Source organism: Echinops telfairi, unplaced genomic scaffold (genome assembly GCF_000313985.2).
Source record: "Echinops telfairi isolate 266 unplaced genomic scaffold, ASM31398v2 ScPeMD7_7427;HRSCAF=8465, whole genome shotgun sequence".
NCBI lineage: Eukaryota > Metazoa > Chordata > Mammalia > Afrosoricida > Tenrecidae > Echinops > Echinops telfairi.
Window position 1 is genome coordinate 12,981,040 of NW_022111327.1, and position 4,516 is coordinate 12,985,555.

Sequence of the window (4,516 nt, forward strand, 5' to 3'; positions counted from 1 at the left end):
CCTTCTGGCTCAGTTTTTTCAGTTCTGCCTAAAATCTTCTCATTTGCACCATTCTGCCTGCTTCTCACCTGATTTAAGTTTGCATAGCTTAGATGCTTCTCACTACTCTGCTGGTTCTGTTTCTCTGCTATCTCTACTTTTGAAGGCAAAGGAGCTTCTTGGGATTGTTTAATAGTCTCACTTTGGATCTTGGAATCCACTGCCTCTTGTACTTTATCACCTTCAAACCTTCGGTGGCTGAAGTCCCCAGGGGACATATAGGCTTTGGCCTCGAGGTTTCTTTTTGCTGTTTCTCAGCAATTCTCATAAAATTCAGATTTCCAGAGCAAATGGTCTCCCCCAGTCGCCAACACATTCCAATCCCCCCGGGGTGAGCCATTGTTCAGCCAAAGAATCCAAGAGGGCTAAGCTGTATGGAGAGGTAGCCCCGTACTGAGAAAGCTTATTTTTATTTATTATTATTATTTTTTTGTTAATTCCTTAGGCTGAGACTCTGTAAGATCAATCTTAGAACTGACTTTCAATATTTCTTCTGTCTGGGCAATGGTTTTCGTCGACCTGGGAAGCCTGTAGTCTACTTCCATTTCCTTAATGAGCTTGTAATAAGACTATGCCGTCACAGGGACCTTTTCGGGACCAAAAACCTTATAATAATCTTCTAGACAATCTCCTACCCGGTTCCAAATATGGGCATCAACCGTGCCTTCCTGAGGGAACCAGGGACATGTGTCTTTTATGAAATAAAAAAATCTAAATAAATCTTTAGCTTTAACCTTAATTCCCCGTGTCTTTAAAGCATCACGCAACTGTCCCACGGATATCTGATGCTGACTCAATTCTTGACCACTGAACCACTTAGTCTTCTCCGCAGGCTACAACAGAGGTGTGGAGGCACTGATCAGTCCACTGGCCAGTCCTTGATGATTTGCCTGCTTCCTCAGGGGGTTCCCTCGTTTTCAGGGTGGTTGAGCGAGGATCGCCTCAAGGCTTTCCAGGCGACAAAGGCACAGCTGCTGGATGTTACAGCACAGTGTCACAGCTCAGTGTTATAGCAGGATGCCAGCGGCACAGGAACCGAGGCTTCTCAACTTGCTGGTGCCCCACGTTCAGGCGCCAAAACGACCCGTCCCGCAGGTCATCAAACAAAAAGGGACTGGGAATGAAGAGGGGCAAGAGACACGAGAAATAGACACAAGACAGGAGTCTGATCAAGCCTCATTTGTTGAGCAGAAGGCAGAGGCTTAAATACCCAATGGTGGGCGGGTAGCATTATATCATATGCTAATAAAGTGTAACGGGTAGTATCCAATAATCACGCAGCTACCAAATATGGAAGAAATGGCAGGCATCAGTCCTCAAACAGGTCCGCATGCAAATGAGGTGCACTTGGATGCCTGGCGGAGGTGTCCAATGAGCGTGGCGGCTGCCTGCCACCGAGCACCAATCATCACAAAGGCCAAACTCAGGCAGGCCAATAGGCCAGGGAACATCCGGGAATGGGAAGCTTAAACACAGCTGACGGCGCAGGCACGTGCAGACTCCCACACCAGTACCCTGAATTTTTAGGATAGCACGTATGTTGTTATAGAGCCCTGGTGATTTTTCTGAAGTAATTAAAGAATATATGGATTGTTCATCCTTAGGTCACATATACTTTGTTGTTCATTTATTAGAAACTATAATGTGAGACAGTGAAGGCCAACCAGTAAATAAATAAGTTCAGGCCATCAGTTGTGAAGCTGACACTGAATCAGTTCCAGGTACACCGATGCTGTAGGACAGAGGTTAATAACTCCACCACCGGGGTTCTAAAGTTAAAAGTCTTTATGGGAGCACATTGACCCATCCTATTCTAGGGCTGTGGTTGGGGTAGAACCCTGGTCTTATGGTAAGCAGCTCAACAGTTAATCCGCGCACAACCAGTTTATAAGAGCTTCTTCCTGGTCTAACAGAGGCAATGAAGTAACAATTTGTTCTTGGAAACTGCCATCTCTAGTGCAAAACAAAAAGTGCCAGCCTCATCCCCGCCCTCCTAGGTGGCACCTCTTGCCTGGATGCTGCTCAGCTCAGGAGCCTCGTGTCCACAGTGCTGGGCCCCGGGCAGGGATGAGAGAGATTTACTCTCATGATAGGTACTTTCTGGGTGAGATGTGAGGTATTGTTTTTAACCATGTCCCTGGGAGCAGCTGTGTGCCTCTGTGTTGCTGCTGCACTTTGCCCATCTGGCTGCAGGTGGCGGGGTGCGTCAGTGGTTTGGTGCTGGCCCTGGCTCTCATTCTGCCAGGAGCCAGGCGTCCCAGCAGTGTGAGGTGAGGTGACTGAGGGAGTGGGGAGTCTGCCCCTGCTTGCTGGAGTGACAGGAGCATAGCGCCAAGGGCCCTGCCGCAGCCGCAGCCACAAAGAGCCAGGAGATGTTGTGTTTAGCCACTGTCTCTAGTGCTGTTTGCAATTCCTTTTTCCACACCACAGGTTGATTCCTTTGATGAAACTTCTCATGGGCATGACTTCCTTTTCCGCTTGCCCAGGATAGGATCTCAACTGAGTCTTCCTGGGGACCCGGGCACAACATTGAGCAGTCGCCGCTTGGACCAGGCCCAGCCCTCCAGGAAGCACTGTGTAGTCAGCCACATTTCTCTGGGGCCAGCTCCCCATCGCAAAGGACACATGGCTTTGCCACTTCTTTGGAATAGCTCTCTTGGCAGTAAGGCCACAGTTGCTCTTTTGACGAAAACTAGATTGCCTTGCTGTTACCTCATCTACTTCTGTAATTCTCCCAAGAGCAGATTGAGGGTTTGTTTGTTTGTAAATCAGAGGCGTGTCACTGTACATAGGAGCCCTGGTGCTGTAGTGGTCACGAGTTGGGCTGCTAACCTCAAGGTCAGCAGTTTGAGCCCACCAGCCTCTCCTCAGGAGACAGACAAAGCTTCCTACGCCTGTAAAGAGTTGCAATCTCAGAAACCCATAGGGGCAGGTCTCTCTTGTCCCACAGGGGTCACTGTGTGTGGGAATCGACTCGCTGGCAGGGTGTTGAGAACTGCTGTATAAAGTGCCTTTCTCGTAGCAGGCTTGGTTGTAGTGGTCTGTGAAACCAGAGCACTGCTCCAGGTTACTGATGTGTAAGCACTGACGTGACCTCACCAGCTTTGTGACGTTGGGATGGATGCTGTAGAGATATTTAAAATTTTAAAGAAAATGGCCAGGAACAATTTCTGGTGTTTGCCTTGCGGCCCCGACCCCGAGCACACTCACAGCTTGGGCTTGTTGTTGCCCCTGTTGCAGTGAAAGAGGTGCATTCCCCTGAGCAGCTTCTCCTCAGCAGACTGTAAGCTGACGCCCATCAGCCCCTTGGGATTGGTTTCGTCAGGCTGGAAACGAGAAGGGCAGTTGAGGATCTTCTGGGGCATTATTGGCCCGGGGGATCCCCGTCTGGTTTACCTGCCGGTGGGTCTGTTGTCTGTCGGGTGGAAACCCTGTGGGCTGGGTTACTCAGCCTTCTGGGCGCTCTGTGTCAGGTGGGTTTGGCAGTGTTGGGTGGGGGCGGTGGTCGCTGCTTTTAGGGGGTGCTGCCCAGTTGTCTCTGGCTCTTTCTCTCTTTGCTGATGCCCTTCTCCAGGGCCTGGCTCCTCCTGGTGGTGCGTCCACAGTCTGTGACACAGAGTCCAGCCGCCCTCCTTCCCACAGGGATGGGGCAGTTTTTCTGGCAGTCTGGTTTGTGGTCAGTGGGTAACTCTTTTTTGTGATCATGAACATGCTTTCTCTAATTTGTCTATCTTGGCTTTTGGAGTCTTTGATGGGGCACAGAGTTTTAGTGCTAGTGCAGTGAACAAGGGTCCTTCATCCTGCATTACCAAAGAGGACCTCTCTACCTCGGGATCGTAACCTGGGCCAGGCACTTCCCGCCCTTTCTGCACCCCACCCCCCCTCCAGGCGCAGAGGTACCGCCCTTGCCAGCCCCTGCTGGGTCTGCTTTGGCTTGTAGGCTACAGGAGCACCTGCACCAGGAAAGGCGGTTGTGACTGTAAGAAGTGGGTTGCAGTAAAGAAGGTCAGCTTGGCATGTCTGTGGAATGCGCATCCCCCGCCCACACCAGCCCTGGTGATCTTGCTCCGATCTGGGCACCATGCAGAAGCGTCTACCCCCCTGCTCCTTGTTCAGAGCATCTCCTCTGAGCCAAGGGATAGTGGGGCACGGGGACGCAATACTAACACCTGTTCAGGCATTGCTTCCCAGTAAACTACGGTCTCGGGTTCAAACAGGCTCTTTCTGCATGAGCACCCACAGGCCTTTGTCCCTGTGTTGGTCTGGGTTGACTAAAGAAACAAATTCATAGGCACTCGTGCATAAGAAAGACCAATTGTATATTCAGAAAACGACCCAGCCCAGTCCAGAACAAGTCCATAAGTCTGATATTAGCCCATATGTCCGATACCAATTTGTCATTTCCTCTTCAGACGCAGCCAGTGCTGCTGAGTGCAGGAACATCACAGGCCAGTGGGTGGAAAGTCTTGTGGATCCA

General features: G+C 50.6%; 1 long non-coding RNA gene across 1 annotated transcript in view; it reads left to right on the plus strand.

The window, feature by feature from the left end:
* Positions 1 to 4,516, plus strand: part of LOC123522639 — an 18,520-nt gene that overhangs the window by 2,444 nt on the left and 11,560 nt on the right. The gene's annotated exons all lie outside the window — the stretch shown is intronic.